This window comes from Phocoena phocoena, chromosome 21 (genome assembly GCF_963924675.1).
Source record: "Phocoena phocoena chromosome 21, mPhoPho1.1, whole genome shotgun sequence".
Classification (NCBI taxonomy): Eukaryota; Metazoa; Chordata; class Mammalia; order Artiodactyla; family Phocoenidae; genus Phocoena; species Phocoena phocoena.
The window spans coordinates 18,889,124-18,908,087 of NC_089239.1; the positions used below are offsets into that span (position 1 = coordinate 18,889,124).

The 18,964-nt window shown below is 43.2% G+C and overlaps 1 protein-coding gene across 1 annotated transcript in view; it reads right to left on the reverse strand.

The window, feature by feature from the left end:
- The window catches only part of MTMR7 (myotubularin related protein 7), a 94,136-nt gene that overhangs the window by 64,138 nt on the left and 11,034 nt on the right, over positions 1-18,964 (reverse strand). The gene's annotated exons all lie outside the window — the stretch shown is intronic.

The window sequence follows — 18,964 nt, forward strand, 5'->3', positions numbered from 1 at the left end:
AGAGGCCCGCGCACCGTAAAAAACAAAAAAAAACAAAAACAAAAAAAAACAAAAAAAAAACCACAAGCACTGTGAATCTTTCGGTGTATTTTAGAAAATATTTATACCTTAATTTAAGCATTTTTTGATTACGTGGCAAAGTGCCAGGGGAAAGAAACCCAGGGATGGGGAGGAAAAATCTAATCTCTGCCGTTGCTTTACTGAACCTTTCCTTTGCCCCAAATCTTCAGGAGAGTAGGTTGTATACTGTACTGCCTTGATGGGTTGGACAAGGGCTGTGTAATTAAGTAAGAGGCGGGTTTTAATACAACACAGCTGAGTCATGGACCAGAGGTGCCTAAATGGATGGTGAAACAATCTATAACCTGAACTAATTCAGTGGAAGCAGAAGATTATGCTAGAGGAGACTGTGAAAGTGCAAACATCCAAGGGAACTGGCAGAAATTCTGGGAAGAGCTTTGGAATTCTGAAGGGAATAGAATGGAGGTGTTCAAAATAACTACCAACATGGCATGGGTCAGGCCAATCCCAGCCGTCAGTTGGCTCATGTAAAAGTTACCAAAATAATAATAATAAAAACAACAATTAAACATTTTTGGAGAACTTACTCTCTGCCATGCACTGTGCTGTCACTGCATATCTGACCTCAGTTAATCCCCACAATAACCCCATGAGTTAGGTCCTCACATAATCTTCATTTCACTGTTACGTTTAGAGACCCGACAAATCTTCCCAGGTCACACGAGCAGTACATGGGAAGGCTCAGCTTGGAGCTAAGGTCTATCCAGCTCCAAAGGCCAAGCTCACAGGTCACGGAGGCTGTGGATCCCTGGTGAATGCCTATGAGGTCATTCTAGTTCTGTTACCCAAAATTAATATGTTTAGGATAACCAGTTAACAATTATTTTAAGCAACTTTATACATGAAATTAGTATTTGAAAACAGAATGCTGGGACTTCCCTGGTGGCGCAGTGGTTAAGAGTCCGCCTGCCAGTGCAGGGGACACGGGTTCGAGCCCTAGTCCGGGAAGATCCCACATGCCGCGGAGCAACTAAGCCCGTGCACCACAACTACTGAGCCTGCGCTCTAGAGCTCGTGACCCACAACTACTGCACCCGCACACCTACAGCCCGTGCTCCACAACAAGAGAAGCCACTGCAATGAGAAGCCGGCGCACCGCAAGGAAGAGTACCCCTGCTAGGCGCAACTAGAGAAAGCCCACGCGCAGCAACGATAGACCCAATGCAGCCAAAAATTAATTAATTAATTTTTAAAAAACAGAATGATTTAAGAGAAAATTATATTGTAAAACTATATTCACAAACCGCTATGAGAACATTCTTCTTTGAGATAAACCCAAAGACAAAAGGTCTGGGAATGGGCTACGGGAACCCAAATGTTGGCACGAGGACATGTTCGGGATTCTGAGAACCAAAAGAAAGAACAGTAAACATCCAATTCCACTCAACAAAATGCCTTTGTGTAGCACGGTGTTAGGTTCTGGGAAGAACAAAAGGCTGAATAGGATGGAGTCTTTGTCTCATCCTGAAGAATCTTACAGACTCAATGGAGAAGGCTGTGCCCCAGTTTGACAGCCTTTTCATTCCCATCCCTGCTCTGCTGAGGTTAGATTGAGAGGAAAAAAAGCTTTCATCAGCTTTTCTAGGCCGAGGCTGAAAAGCCTCAGTGAAAACATGGGGCCCCTGCACGGCACTGCCAGGCCTGAAACAGGACACAAGTATGGCTGCATCCTTCCCCCATCCATCACAGGGAGACACAGCCTCTCCTCAGCCATTCTCCATTGCACCACCTTCTAATTTCAATCTAAATAGAACAGAAGTCTTTACTTTCTACCCTGCAGGTTGAATACTGGACTACTGAACATTTTGGGATTCTAGAATCATCTCTGACTATCTGGAAAAGAAAAGCTGCTCTGTAGGACAGGGAGTCCAAAGTGCAGTGTAGGGTTACCTTTTAATGAAAGAAAGGAAAATGAATGGCACTGGCCACCGGTTTTGCTTGGGCTGAAGATGAGTCCTCTAACCCATATAAAGCAGGCTGAGGGTCACGGCCAGTCAGCTGGGGGAAGAGATCCAGAGGCTGCCGAACAGGGAGAAATCAAAATGTCTGCAGCGGCCAAAACCGAAGACAAGTTTATGTTCTAATCTAAGAAAAGCAACTAGATAAACAGTTTGCCGTGCTAAATTTGGTATCATGACATTTTCTAAGACCAGCAACATGAAAAGTAAAATATTTGTCTGCAAGGCAGGAGGCCTCGACTCTGGTTCTGGTTCCGGTTCTGAAAGGGAACCGTTGGGTGCAGGCAGCTGAGCGACTCCGTCTGGGTTCTGACTCCTGTAAAGGACCTACAGGTATTTAATGCTTTCCCACACTTGCACAGGTTAACTCAGAGGTGCTTCAGAGAGACGTTAGAAAACCCAGAAAACAGCAGTTGTGAAAATACACAGGATAATGACTCAATATTAAATCTCAAGAAATTTAGCCCCTCGGTAACGTGGTTGGCCAACAAAGCTCTCGCGATTTCCCAAGGAAAGGAAGCACCAGCCTCGGCCACGGCAGATGCCACAACACTCTCTGAAAGTGGCCCAGGGGCTGCACTGCAGCCCAGCATTCGGGGCCCAACGAAGAGAAGCCCCCAAGGGCAGAGCCCGGCCTCAGGTATCCACCGTCTTGGGTGCAGAGGCTGTGCTGGCTTCAAGCGGTGCCCACTACCTGCTCACTCACTCCTCACTCACTCACGAACTGCTGAGAATCACAATCAGGCCAATCCAGGACTCTTCTAGAAAAGCTGAAGGTAAAGAAGGAAGCACCATTGAGGAAGATTCCTCTCAACTTCTCCCTTGAGCAGAAGGGACGAAAGAAGGGTAATAATAACAAAAACACTACTCACATTAACTGAGCAACTGCTGAGTGTCAGGCGTTGTACGAAGTGTTGTCCGCACACTATTTCTAACCCTGGCTGAAAACTAGACATAGTGGTCCCACCGAACAAATGATAAAATACACATGCAGCCCGTAGACCTACTACTGCCCAAGGCCCCGCAGCTAGAAAGCAGCAGAGCCAGATTTCAGACCAGAAGTGTCTGACGCCCACACCTGTTCCCTAGATGTGCCCCCATACTTTACCCCCTCGGTCCAAGCCTAACACTGTAAATCCTCCATTTTCCCTAAAATTTCAATGACAGAGTTACACGGTTAACACGTAAAAAGTTCTGACTAGGGCTTCCCTGGTGGCACAGCGGTTGGGAGTCCGCCTGCCGGTGCAGCGGACACGGGTTCGTGCCCCGGTCCGGGAGGATCCCGCGTGCCATGGAACGGCTGGGCCCATGAGCCATGGCCGCTGAGCCTGCGCATCTGGAGCCTGTGCTCCACAGCGGGAGACGCCACAACAGTGAGAGGCCCATGTACCGCAAAAAAAAAAAAAAAAAAAAAGTTCTGACTAAAGCTAAAGCACTGATAACTCGGTGTAGAGCATTAAGTTAAAATGGCCACGTTAACGCCGTCTAGTCACTTCACTGGTCTGGAGGGGTGCATGCCCGCCATGGCACTGAGGAGGCCTGGGGAGCCTGGCTCCCACGTGGTCGGTCCCAAGATCAGCTGGCCAGAGTCATGACAGGTGCTCTGGCCTGTTTCACATCATAAGGTGCCACGACATTCTGGCAGCAGGAGAACCACGTCAGGAATCGAGGTGCACTTCTCACCAGCCACGCATCAATTTTAGAAATGTTTCATTTATGGTAGATGTCCCTGTGGCACTAAGTAGGATTATTTTTTAATAAATTTATTTATTTTATTTATTTATTTTTGGCTGCATTGGGTCTTCGTTGCTGCAAGCGGGCTTTCTCTTGTTGCGGCGAGCGGGGGCTACTCTTCATTGCGGTACATGGGCTTCTCATTGCAGTGGCTTCTCTTGTTGTGGAGCACAGGCTCTAGGCGCACAGGCTTTAGTAGTTGTGGCACGAGAGCTCAGTAGCTGTGGCTTGTGGGCTTAGCTGCTCCATGGCATGTGGGATCTTCCCAGACCAGGGATCGAACCCGTGTCCCCTGCATTGGCAGGTGGATTCTTAACCACTGCGCCACCAGGGAAAGCCAAGTAGGATGTTTTAACTTTGAACCCAGAGCTCCTGGACAATGAATGATTCCACCTGCGAGTAACTACATGTGTGAGAGAGAAAGAGGAAAGGCGTCCATCTCTGTAGTTATGAATAAACTGTAATTACTGACAAACAAGTTCATAACAGGGACTTCGGAGATTTCATTCTTGCTCTCACTGAATGCTCACCTCGTGTCTGTGATTCCATTTCCCCTGTTACAGTAGTGGTAATGACAGAGTTTGCAAAAAAGATGGGCTACTCAATGATAGTTGCAGAATATTTTGACATAGATGAAGAAAAAGTAAAGCAATAAAACATTCTTCAGACCACTTGGAATTGTCATAATCTCTTATAATAGGGAAAACAAGCATCTGATTTTTCCAATTTAAAAAGAAGTACTTTCAGGCTTCCCTGGTGGCGCAGTGGTTGGGAGTCCGCCTGCTGATGCAGGGGACACGGGTTTGTGCCCCGGGCCAGGAGGATCCTACATGCCACGGAGCCTGCGCGTCCAGAGCCTGTGCTCCGCAACGGGAGAGGCCACAACAGTGAGAGGCCCGTGTACCGCAAAAAAAAAAAAAAAAAGTACTTTCAATACTGTATTGTATATTTGAAAGTTGCTAAGCGAGTATACCTTAAAAATTCTCATCACAAGAAAAAAATTGTTAACTATATGAAGTGATGAGTGCTAACAACGCTGTGGTAATCATTTTGCAATATACACATATATCAAATCATTATACTGCATACCTTAAACCAATACAATGTTCTATGTCAATTACATCTCAATAAAACTGGAAAAATAAAATCACATGGTAGGGACTTCCCTGGCGATCTAGCGGTAAAGACTTCGCCTTCCAATGCAGGGGGTGTGGTTGGATCCCTGGTCAGGGAGCCAAGATCCCACGTGCCTCGCGGCCAAAAAACCAAAACATAAAACAGACGCAATACTGTAACAAATTCAATACTTTAAAAATGATCCACATCAAAAAAATAAAATAAAATCGCATGGTAAAATGTCATATAATAAACTTGTTTGCAAAAAAAATTTAATTAAAGAAATTAAGAGATACACATTTTTCCTAGTTGCATAAAGTTGCTTGAACTCATAAAAGGGGGTAGTCAGGGACTTCCCTGGTGACGCAGTGGTTAAGAATCAGCCTGCCAATGCAGGGGACATGGGTTCGAGCCCTGGTCCGGGAAGATCCCACATGCCGCGGAGCAACTAAGCCCGTGAGCCACAACTACTGAGCCCTCGCGCCAACTACTGAAGCCCGCGAGCCTAGAGCCCATGCTCCGCAATGAGAGAAGCCACCGCAATGAGAAGCCCGCGCACCACAATGAAGAGTAGCCCCCCCTCACTGCAACTAGGGAAAGCCCGCGTGCAGCAACGAAGACCCAACGCAGCCAAAAATAAGTAAATAAATAAATTTATTAAAAAAAAAAACGGGGGTAGTCAGGAAGCTTCAGGAGTTTTCTAATCCAGCCGTTTGGTAGAAAAATCAGAAACACCAATCCTTCTCCCAAAAGGCAGATTTAATCTGTTTAAAACTATAAAACTAATGAAAGTCTTTTCCCAGGACCATTTTATTCAGAGGTCAGATATTGGAGAAGAAATGAGGGAAAGGCAAAAATCACAAAACACAATCCAAGAAAATATATGGCATGTAACCAGAAGAAATACTTAAGACATCCTGCCCTTCATAAAATTTATAAAATATCTTTGACACAACACAGAGAGAGATGCGGGTAGGATACACACATTCAGACTGCATGAAAATAATCCTATTTTCAAGCTGCCTGAAAAATTAAGTCTTTTAAAAATGTATCCCGCTAGGAAGCTGAATTATTCTCTAAAACTTAGTCAATACAGTCAGATATACTACAAAGCAAGGCACCTATTAAAAATCCCTGAGATGGCTGCCACCCATCGGTTTAACCTTTGTTAATGTAATTAATTTATTAATTCATGTTATTCATTTGTTGAGTGTCTATTCTGTGCCAGAGACCCAGACCGGTTACCCAGAGATTCCTAATTAGTAACACTGCCCACAGATTATGTGACTCCACCTCTGTCAGGACTCTTCCAGGAGCAAGAGACAGAAGTCTCAACTTCATACGGCTGCAGCCAAAAGGGATTTTAATGAAGCATTTAACCATAACGATCAGACTGGCCAGGGGTTCAAAGCCCCCAGCCCCCCCCCCACCCCCGGCCTCCCCCCCACCCCCGCCATCTCTCAGCAGGGGTCCCTCCGTCTCTGCTGGCTCTCAGCTCTCTGCTCACAATGGCTCCAGAAACCCAGCCTCACCGGATGCGTTCCCCGCAGCCCATGCAGCCTCGCTGCATTTCACTGGGTCCTACGCCTACACTTAAGCCAGTCACAGTGGTCACAGGAATGACCTGATGAGTGGCCCGGTTTGAGCCACACAAAAGCACACAAACTGTGGGCAGAGCAGGCGTGGGCCCTCAGTGAGCCCGGGAGAATGCACAGTGAGCAGCCAGAGCCCGGCCCACGGCTACCACGCCCTCTGTTCCCAGCTTGTCATCCTACTTCACGCCTTTGTCACATCACTCGCTGTTCAAAGCCTCAGTGCTCCCAGTACTACTGATCAGGGCCTCCCACAGCCTGGCAGCACCTTACCTTTTCAGCAGGTTCCTTTCTTAATACCTAAAACCATCGCCAACATCATATAATAGAGGCCACTGATTATTCTCCAAAGACAGACTGAGCTACCATAATCTGCACATGCGCAGATAATCCCCATGCTGCTGCTTCCTCCGACAGCATCTACTAGCCTACAGAGCCCGCCTCCTCAATCTTACCCCCTCAAGCATCAACTTCTGTCCGGACAGGGCCAGTATCAGGCAGGTTAACTGAAGTGGGAGGGTTCAGATCTGGAAAGACTAAAACCCAGTTTGAAACAGACTCATAATCCAAGGAAGTTAGACACACCCATGGGTAGCTATTGGTAGAAAAGTTCATTCCGATAACCTTGATCTAATTTTCAAAAGTAAGAGGTAAAAGAATGAATGGGTTTATCCAGAATATTCTGTTATGCTAGTTGCACAAAAGGACAATGAAAATAAAGATTCTGAATTGTATGCATGTTATAAGGATGTTTAGTGTGTCAGCTTTCAAAGTGAAGAATCTACGTATTTCCCCAATTCGCTGGAAAATTTAAGACCTTTCTCCACACAAGAAATAGGTACTTGACACACTTATTTGTACAGATCTACAAATCTCCAAATAATTCCAATAAATAAGGTTATACTCTGAAAAATATAAGTTGTGGGAAATTTGCTTTTAAAAGAAGAAAAAAGTCAGTCAACTTTCCTATATATAAAAGGATGTTTTGGGGAATCCCCTGGTGGTCCAGTGGTTAGGACTCGGCACTTTCACTGCCATGGCCAGGTTCGATCCCTGGGAACTAAGATCCCACAAGCCACGCGACACGGCCAAAATTAAAAAAATTTTTTGATTAAATAAAAACAAAAGGATATTTTTATCCAGCTTAAGCCAACGTAAAGGAAATCTCTTGATGATTTCAGATAGCCCTGAATGCCTATAAATGGGCACAATGTTGAGTTCCATCTGCCTATACAATTGTTCAAACAGTTGATTTGGGACTTCCCTGGTGGTGCAGTGGTTAAGAATCTGCCTGCCAGTGCAGGGGGACATGGATTTGAGCCCTGGTCCGGGAAGATCACACATGCTGCGAAACAACTAAGCCCGTGCACCACAACTACTGAGCCTGCGCTCTACAGCCTGCAAGCCACAACTACTGAGCCCATGTGCCACAACTACTGAAGCCCACGCGCCTAGAGCCCATGCACCGCAAGGAAGAGCAGCCCCCGCTCGCCACAACTAGAGAAAGCCCATGCACAGCAACGAAGACCCAATGCAGCCGAAGATAAATAAATAAACAAATAAATAAATAAAACAGTTGATTTGACTGACATTCAACTAAATTTTTAAAATTCCCTGAGGGGGACAATAAAGCTAAAATAGTAAGTGACACAGACCTATACAGCTACTTAAGAAATAAGATTGCTAGCAATTCTTGGAAAAGACAGAGAAAAGAAAAGGGAGCCCATTTTTGCTCAGGGGAAACTATAAACGTTATGCCAGCAGCCAAGCTCATAAATAAAGTCAGGCAGTTGAGAGCTCTGCACAGGGCCCATATAATTTATTTTGGTAGGATGACCCTGGATGTGTAGGCTTAAAAGAACATGCACTGTTGAACAAGAGGACAGTCTCAGGATTTATTTCAACACCACCTTAAAATAACCTCAACCAAAAATACCATTTTCAACAAGCATAAATAAGAGAAAAAGAGGAAGAAAGAGATTAAGAGGAAAATAAATGAAGAACAGATGCTGGGCCCATTGTGACTCAAAGAATAAACCTATGGAACAACCTATTAAAGATAGCTGGCTTCAAAACAATAGTATTTTGAAAACTAGAATAATATTGGGAGAATAAGACCTAGCTAGGAGGCAATATAGAAGGCAAAGGCTTGTCTTATGATGATGATTTTCCTCTAAAAATATTTCTAAAATTCTAAAACGCTTCTGAAGTTGACATATTTTTGACAAAGGCACCACGAGCAAAGGATTAAACCGTCTACTTACATAGCTCTTTGGAAACTATGGGAAACCAGTTTTCCAAGGGCAAATTGTGCCAAATGGAACTCATTGCTGGTCCAAAGAGAGGAGACAGCCTGGGCACAGAGAGAACCGACTGGTATACCCCCCTGCCCCTCCCACCGTGTCCTGGCAAGTATTGGTGCCAGAGGGCAAAGGGGTACAGCCTGTCCACGCGGGCAAGGCCAGTTTCCAGCCCATTTACACATTCCCATGCCTCACCCTGGGCTCCGAGGCCCCAAGGACAAACTCTATAATCGGCACCACATTTTCCCCTTTCTCATCTTACAGGACACCCCTTGGGAGCCCATCATTCCCATTCTGGGAAATGAGTTTACAGCAGAATGCCGTGCAGACACAAAGATGTGGAAGCCTCTTCTGAGGCCCAATTAGAAAGACTGCACAACTGTCCTGTCACAAAGAGCTCTGAGGTCCCCAGGAGCGTGAGGACACCACTCACCCAGCACAGCATATCCCCTCCAGCCTAATACCCAAGACCCGCCTCCTCAATACTGCCTCCCTTTGACCATCCCAGTCCACAGAGATCATCCTCTCTGTGGACTGGGAATTGCTGTGGCACTTCTGGTCATTACTATTTATTTCCCATTTATTCTGCACTGCCTTATTACATGCTTTTTTTTTTTGTTTTTTTTTTCGGTACACGGGCCTCTCGCTGTTGTGGGCTCTCCCGTTGCGGAACACAGGCTCCGGACACGCAGGCCCAGCAGCCATGGCTCACGGGCCCAGCCGCTCCGCGGCATGTGGGATCTTCCCGGAATGGGGCACGAACCCGCGACCCCTGCATTGGCAGGCAGACTCCCAACCACTGCGCCACCAGGGAAGCCCCATTACATGCTATTTTTACTGAACCGTTCTAATTGTTTCCCAGAATGCATATTCTCAAAGAAGGTTCTTTTATTTCCAATATTCCCTGCAACACCATGAACAATGCAGGCCCACACTTACATTAGAACTGTGGGAAGAAGGAAAAAGGAGATGCAGTCCTTGGCTTACTGGCATCCTGAAATGATGGACCATTACAATGATATCAGAGCAACATGGCAACCCCTCGACGAGAGGCTCCTTGAGGACGGGCACTATGTGTTTTTTATCTTTGTGCCCTAATGCTTAGCACACGCATGTGCTAAAATATTCGTCCAGTGACTGAAAGTTAACAGCACTATGGTAAAAACAAAGTATGTGAGGGCTTATAGGTAGATTCAGGTATGATTAACCAGGAATGCTCTATTTTTGAATTTGAATTTTCAGACAAGGTAAGTAATACTCAGTGATGGAAGATGTTGCAAGGACAAGAAACAAGGAATAAAGACAAACAAAAAAACAAAACAAAACACCAAACTTCATCTGCAAAGGTGAAAACTAAAACTAAGTGCCGTGGGACTAAGAGGTTTCACCTTCTTCTCCATAGCTGGGGTACAGGATGCAGCTGTGGTTGAACAAGCAGTCTTCAAAAGCTGCTGTGAACACAAGCCAGCAGGTAAAAACAAAAGCTGCACCATTAAACTAGATTAGAGATTTTTAAAAAAACAAAATAAAACTCGTCTTCACACTGGGAAGACGTTACCCAGGTGGTATAGAAGCTGACAAGTTTCAAGAAACTTTAGGTCATAAACTCTTCATGTGATTGCTGTGATTATATAGATCTTTTTTTTTTTTTTTTTCCGGTACACAGGCCTCTCACTGCTGTGGCCTCTCCCGTCGCGGAGCACAGGCTCCGGACGCGCAGGCTCAGCGGCCATGGCTCACGGGCCCAGCCGCTCCGTGGCATGTGGGATCTTCCCGGACCGGGGCACGAACCCGCGTCCCCTGCATCGGCAGGCGGACTGTCAACCACTGCGCCACCAGGGAAGCCCTATATAGCTCTTTGTAACATTCTTTATTTGAAAAGTTGAGACTGTGCAAGACACCATGTCTTGCCAGTTTCTGGGTACACTGTAGAACTAAATTTGGAGTTACCAGGCAAGATTTTTTTTCGTGCTGTCATTTGTAATGTTTTGCGAGAATCCTTGGGGTTAAAGTTTTGGTTACAATGTTGCTTCACTTTTTAGAGCCTGATGAAAATCTGTGAACTTGGTACTAAATCCAGGTATAACATTTTTTTGGAAGCCATATTTATATTTTCTTGTAAAGTACTTTTGAATTAATAAAATATTAGCATACATGTGAGAGCACTGAACCCAAACCACTAGAGTACCAGGGAACACTGGCTTAATTGTGTTAAAAAATAAGACAGATGTTAACTAGACTTATTGTGATCATTTTACTATGTATACAAATACTAAATCGCTATGTTGTATACCTGAAACTAATAATACTGCTATATGTCTCTTACTCCTCAATTAAAAATTTTTTCACAAAAAAAAAAAAGAAGAAGAAAAAAGACTGTTGAAAGATAGTGAAGCTTGGACCCAGTCACATTAAACCATTTCCTTGATTCATTCCTTCAAGGAATCTTCACTGTGCACCTCTCCTCTGTGCCAGGCACAGAGTGCTCTGGATGCCGCAGCTACAGCAGTGGACAAGACAACGTCACTGCCCACGGGGAGCTGGCATTGTCTGGGGGGGCAAGGGAATAGGCAATGACAAATAAACAAGCAAAGCAAACAAACAAGCATATATGCATGCATGCCAGAAGGTGCTAGGGAGGAAACGGAAGCAAGATAAGCAGTTGGGTGGGGAGGGACATCAGCATGTCCAGGGACTTCCTCTCCTATAAAATGACTGGACATTTCAGTAGAGACCAAAGGAAGTGAGAGAGCCGGCCACAAGGCAATCTGGGAAAACAGCATTCCGGCCCAAAGGAACCATTGCAAGACCTGGCACAGGAAGATCTTTGAATAATTCAAGGGGCTACAAGGAGGTGGGACGTCTGGACCAGAGTTGGTGTAGAGTGGGGACGAGTTGCCACAGGCAGCTGGGGCCATCTGTCAGGCCTTCCAAGAGGATGCTAGGACACTCACTGCCTTTCACTCTGAGTGGGCTGAGAAGCCCACACTGGAAGGTGTACAGGGGAAGAAAGGTAGCAGGATTTGGCAGATAAACCTTCTAAAAGTGGACGATTTTCCAAGGTCTTGACTTACAGTGATTATATCTATATCGCAATATTGGAATATTTTTTTGTTTGCTAGATTCTTCCCTACAACGTAAGTTCCATTAGAGGTTCCACTAAAGAGCCTGTCTTGTTCACCACTGGATGGATCTCCAAGGCCTAAAACAGCACCTGGCCTACAGAAAGCACTCAAGGAAGAGCTGTTGAAGGTCCAAGTGAAAGAATACATGCATGAATAGGGTCTTTGAATCGATCCGCTTAGCTCAAGAAGGCAGAACCCCTTTGGTACACCACCACTACTCATGCAGGCTGAGCAGCTCACTTCCATGTGGAAGTCAACTCCACCTTGACCATTCGAAATAATCTGTGCTTTGCTACATGCCCCGAGGAATGAAATTCTTTCAGAGCTTGGCAGTAAATTTCTTTCTCCGGGAATCTGTGATAAACAGTGTTTTAATATATGAAAAAGAGGAGAAAAGTAAACACACAATTTTTATAAAGTTGTCACAGCCTGCCACAAAACGTTAAGTGGGGTTATTTTTAAACTATTTTAAATGGCTGAGGGAGGAAGGGTTGGGCCTATGTCCTGGGAAGTACTTTAACTCCCAAAGGCTTCAACTAGCTGTCCACTAGCTGTCCACCAGGGGAAAGGGCACCAGAAAACAGTTTACACTGTTCCTGGCCTAAGAAATATGGTACAAAATGAGGTTCTCGGCCTCCGAGTGTAACAGAAGAATACAAACGGAACCATCACACGGGACAGAGTCACGGAACCCTGGGTGTGTGGTCAAGAGGTTTAATTTCATGCGTACTTCACAGCTTGTCCCATTCAGAATGGAAAAACCAATAAAAATAAACTTTAAATAAGGATGAGAAAATACATGCACATCTGTTCTGTGAAAACAAGCATTCCAGACACTGTGTGCCTGTGGAGATACGACAGAAGTGATAGCTAAACCAAATCAGTCAATAATGTGAGTTCAAGTGAGAAATGTTGAAATTCACGAATAAGTAATAAATGTCCAGAGTGGACATATGCAGGAGGTTACACGTTCATGTCTTGATCATTCCTCACAAGCATTCAAATATTTCAAGGTATGAAATGTCTTAATGGTATCCCTTTTGAAAGTTTTAATGCAGACACCAATGTTACCATGTTACTTTCATCCACTAAAAGAAAAAAAAAAAAAATCAGACCGTTTTCTCAGTTTCTTCCCCACACATCCACTCCAAAAAGATTCTCCCTCTGGAATCCTGGATGATGTCATGGAGGCTTCCTCTCCAGGGAACGGAGGCCACGACAGAGGCTTCCTGAGCAAAACTTGACACCTTACCTAAAATTCACGCGGTGGATGAAATTAACATTTTTATAAAAGAAAAACATGCTGTCAAGTATGGGTGTGAACTAGAGTTGGGTGACAGGAAGGGACTCTTTGTAGAGTGCCCTCAGGGGAAAAACTAGTCAACCCCACTGTAAAGTGAGGAAATGGATGAGTAAATCAAATGAAATGTTTGGATAAAAAGAAAAATTTTTATTCTCAGATTTCATAGAAGTTCTTCCAGCATACAAACTGGTGACCACCTCCTTTTGCAATGATGATGGTAATAAAATTAAGAAAAACAGCTAAAGTTTACTAAATACCACATTATTAAGTGTTTTAAATGTATTCTCTCATTTAGTCTCCTAATGAGTTACAGATGAGAAAATCAAGGCTTTGGGAGACCTCAAGTGACTCATTCAAGACCATATACGTAGCTACAGTAATCAAGATTGTGTGGTACTAATTAAGGATAAATACGGAGATCAAAGGAATAGAACTGAGAGGCCAGTAAGAAACCCAGGCATCTATGGTCCGTGCAACTATAGTGAATTAATTTTCCACAAGGTTGTGGAGATAATTAAAGGGTATAGGTCCTTCGATAAAGGATGCTGGGACAACTGGAATCCCACATGCAAAAGAATGAATGTAGACCGCTCTCTCACACCATATACAAAAATTAATTCAAAATGGATCAAAGACCTACACAGTGAAAATCTTTGTGATCTTGGATTAGGCGATGGTTTCTTAGATATAGCACCTGATCTACAAGCAACCAAAGAAAAAATAGATAAATTGGACTTCATCACAGTTAAAAACTTTTGTGCTTCTAAGAACAACAAGAGAATGAAAAAAAGACCCACAGAATGGAAGCAAATATCTGCAAGTCATATATCTGAGAAAGATCTGGTATTCAGAATATACAAAGACTTACAACTCAACAATAAAAATATAGATGGCACGTATGCTTTTTTTTTTTTGGCCACACGGCACCAGGCATGCAGGATCTTAGCTCCCCAGCCAGGGATCAAACCCATGCCCCCTGCAGTGGAAGTGCGGAGTCTTAACCACTGGACCACGAAGGAGGTCCCTTATAGATGGCACAATTAAAAATGAACAAAGACCTATAATATAACACAGAAGAAAATCTTGATGATCATGGGTTTGGCAATGACTTTTTAAATACAACAGCGAAGGCGTGATCTACAAAAGAAAGAACTGATTAGCCAGACTTAATTAAAATTAAAAACTTCTGCTTTGCAAAACACAGCCAAAAAAATGAAAAGACAAGCCACGGATTGGGAGAAAACATTTGCAAAAGACATTTCTGATAAAAACAACTCGATTAAAAAATGAGCCAAAGATGTTAACAGAGACACCTCACCAAAAACATACAGATGGCAAAATAAGCATATGCTCTACATCATGTGTCATCAGGGAAATGCAAATTAAAACAACGATGAGTTACCACTACACACTGACAAGGACAGCCAAAATCCAAACACTGACAACACCAAATGCTGACAGGGATGTGAAGCAACTGGAACTCTCATTCATTGCTGGTGGGAATGCAAAATGGTACAGTCGCTTTGGAAGTCAGTGTGGCAGCTTCTTGCAAAACTAAATACACTTTTAGTATGTAATCCAGCAATTACTTTCTTTGGGATTTATTCAAAGGAGCTGAAAACCTGTACACAAGTGTCTATAACAGCTTTATTCCTAATTGCCAAAACTTGGAAGCAACTAAGATGTCCTTCAGTAAGTGAGTGAATAAACTCTGATACAGCCACACAATGGCATATTATTCAGGCACTAAAGAGAAATGAGCTAGCAAGCCATGAAAAGATACGGAGGAAACTTAAATGCATATTATAAGTGAAAGAAGCCAATCTCAAAAGGCTACATAATGTATGATTTCAACCATATGACATTCTGAAAGAGATAAAATTATGGAGACACAAAAATAACAGAGGTTGCCAAGGGTTGGGAAGGGAGGGACGGATACGTGGGACACAGAGGACTTCTAGGGCAGTGAAGGTACTCTGGATGATACTACATTGAGGGATACATGTCATTATAAATCTGTGCAAACCCATAGAATGTACAACACCAAGACTGAACCCTAATAACCTATGGGCTTTGGATGATAATGATGTGTCAATGTAGGTTTATCAATTATAACAAATGGACCACTCTGGTGAGGGATACTGATTACGGGGGAGGCTATGCATGTGGTGGGGAGGGGTATATGAAAAATCTCTGTACTTTCTGCTCAATATTGCTGTGAACCTAAAACTGCACCAAAAAAAAAAAAAGTATTTTAAAAAAGGAAAGAATTTGAATAGATATTGCTCCAAGGAAGATACACAAATAGCCAATAAGCACATAAAAAGATGTTCAACATCATTAGCCATCAAGGAAATGCAAATCAAACAACAATATGAGACCATTTCACACCCACTAGGATAGCTATAATCAAAAAGACAGACAATAACAAGTGCTGGTGAGGATGCAAAGAAACTGGAACCCTCACACAACGCTGCTGGGACTATAAAATGGTGCAGCCTCTCTGGAAAACAGTCTCAAAAGATTAAACATATAGGGCTTCCCTGGTGCCGCAGTGGTTAAGAGTCCGCCTGCCGATGCAGGGGACACGGGTTCGTGCTCCGGTCCGCGAAGATCCCACATGCCGCGGAGCGGCTGGGCCCGTAAGCCATGGCCGCTGAGCCTGCGCGTCCGGAGCCTGTGCTCTGCAACGGGAGAGGCCACAACAGTGAGAGGCCCGCGTACCCCAAAAAAAAAAAAAAAAAAAAAAAAAACCTGTATATAAGTGTTCATAGCAGCATTATTCATAATAAACAAGAAGTGGAAACAACCCAAATATTTATCAACTGATGAATGGATAAATAAATGTGGGTGAATATACACAATGGAATATTATTCAGCAATAAAAAGGAATGACATACTGATACAGGCTACAATATGGATGAATCTTGAAAATGTTATGCTAAGTGAAAGAAGCCAGTCATAATGGACTATATACTATAACATTCCATTTATATACAATGTCCAGAATAGGCAAATCTGTAGAAAGAAAAAGTACATTTGTGTTTGCAGGAGTGTGAGGAGACAGAAACTGGAATTGATGGGTATGAAGCTGGGTATTCATAATGGGTATGAAGTTCCTCTTGGGGGTGATGAAAATGTTCTGAAATTAGATAGACAGTAATGATGGTTACACAACACTGTGAATATAACAAAAACCACTGAACTGTACGCTTTAAAAGTGTGACTTTTATGGTTATGTGAATTCTCATTTTTAAAAATTATGCCAAAAGTTTAAAAAGTCATAGGAAGTGGCAGAGTAAGAATTTAAACTGTGGTCACTTGACTTCAGAGCCACACTGTCACCCCCCCACACTACCACGCTAACAGCTGATGTTCATTTGTCAAATTAAGCATAGGTGGAATTCATTCATTCATTCAACAAATTCACTCACTATTTATTCGGCACTGGTTATGTGTTAGGGAATGATTTTGCTTGTTTTTTTTTTTTTATTGTGGCAAAATACACATAACATAAAATTTACCATTTTAAGTACATTCAAAGTGCTGTGTAACCACCACCGTTATCCCCAAACTTTTTCATCACTTGAAATGGAAACTTTACATCTATTAAGTAATAACTTTCATTTTCCCTTACCCTAGCCCCTGTTAACCTTTATTCTACCTCTGTCTCTAAGAAGTTGCCCATTCTAGACATCTCATAGAAGTGGAATCACCCAATATTTGAAGCTTTTTGTCTGACTTATTTCACTCAGCAAAATGTCTCAAGGGTTCACGCATGCTGTGGTATATATCAGAACTTTGTTCCTTTTAATGGCTACATAATATTCCATTATATGTATATACCACATTTTGTTTATCCATTCTTCTATCGCTGGACACTTGGATTGTTTCCATTCTTTGTCTATTGTGAGTAATGCAGTTATGAACACAGGAATACAAGTATCTGTTTGTGTCCCCGTTTTTAATACTTTTGGGCATGTATCTAGGAGCAGAATTGCTAGATCATACAGTAATTCTATGTTTAAGTTGTTGAGGGACTGCCAAACTGTTTTCCATAGCAGCTGCACCATCTAACATTCCCACCAGCCACGTACGAGAGTTCCAATTTCTCTACATCCTTGCCAACACTTGTTATTTTTATTTATTTATTTATTTATTTATTTAACAAGATCTATCCTAATGGGTACGAAGTGGTAGTCCAGAGTGGTTTTGATTTGCATTTCCCTAACAGCTAGTGATGTTGGACATCTTTTCATATGCTTTCATTTGTATATCTTCTTTGGAGAAATGCCTACTCAAGTCCTTTGCCCACTTTTTAATTGAGCTCCTTGATTTTTTTGTTATTGTTGAGTTATAAGTGTATTAGTTTGCTTTGTGAAAACAGATGAAACCAGAGAAAGCAAAGCAGAATCTTTCATATTACAAAGGAACAATCTAGCATACCTTTAAATATTATATTCCTCTCATGCTGAGAAATGTATTTGTTTACTGTCCATCTTGATACATGATAGGCCAAGGTGGAAAAGAACAAAAATTAAACTATTGGGAGTAAATATATTATTTATGTACAAGATAGAAAATTCAATATTCAACTGAAAATAATTCAGTGTTAATTATTCCTTAAAAACGAGATCCATAGGAAACTCTGACCTAACTACAAGCATATGGCTTATGAGAAAATTTTCCAGAATATATATTTATTGATTGAATTTATTTACATCAGACTATTTTCAAAAGGATTTGAGACCTTTATAAAGTGATAAAAAAGAAAGTCCTATTAAAAAAGTATGCCACTCTTGTATTGCCATTCTGTAGTTCCTTAAGGAGGTTCCCTGATCCTATTAAGGAAATCGCTTGTATGTCTTAACAGGCATCTCAAACTCAGTGTGTCCAAAACTGAGGCCTGGGTTCCCTCTCACCTCGCTTCCCATCTTCCCCTCCTGTAGCTGTTCCTGTCTCAGCAATCCACCCTTCCAGGGCGGGGGGCAAACAACCTTGGCGCTGTTCTTAACTCCTCTTTTTCTCTCCTCTCATCTCTACTCTGTCAGTAAATCCTTAGCACTCTACTTGTAAATACATTGTTTATTTCCACTTCCACTGCTACCCACCACCCGCTCTTTCCAGCTTTGCCTACCCTCCTACCTCCACCCAGTTTATTTTTGCCCAAGAGCCTGCTAAATGTTAACTCCGAGCTCGGATTCCTCCTGGGGATCTCCTCACAGCCAGGTGAAAGTCCGCACGTTCTCTGCCCCTGGTCCCCCTCAAAGCTCATTGCCCACGACTACCCCATCCCTGCCCCTCACCCACCCTGTCTTCCTGTTCCTCCTTGAAGACTCCAAGCACATTCCTACTTCCAGACCCTCTGCTGTCCTTAGGTGAGCGGATGCCTTGCTCCCTCACTTCTAGGTCTCTGCTCAAGTGTCATTTTATCAGGAAGGCTGTATTATCAGCATATATCAATAACCACCCTAAACTCACTCCCACCAACATCCCTCTCCTTGAATTTTGCTATTTTTCTTCATAGAATTTTCTCCATCTCTCTCTCTCTCTCTCTCACACACACACACACACACACACACACACACACACACAGTGTATATCCCCTAATTAGAAAGCTACCTGGCAGCTACCTGCATTTACACAGTATACAATGAATAGGGATTCTTAAGGTCTGTGACACACCATGTGTTCTGTACCCACACCCAACTCGCACCCGAACAACCAGACTTCAACTAAACTTTTGCTAAAC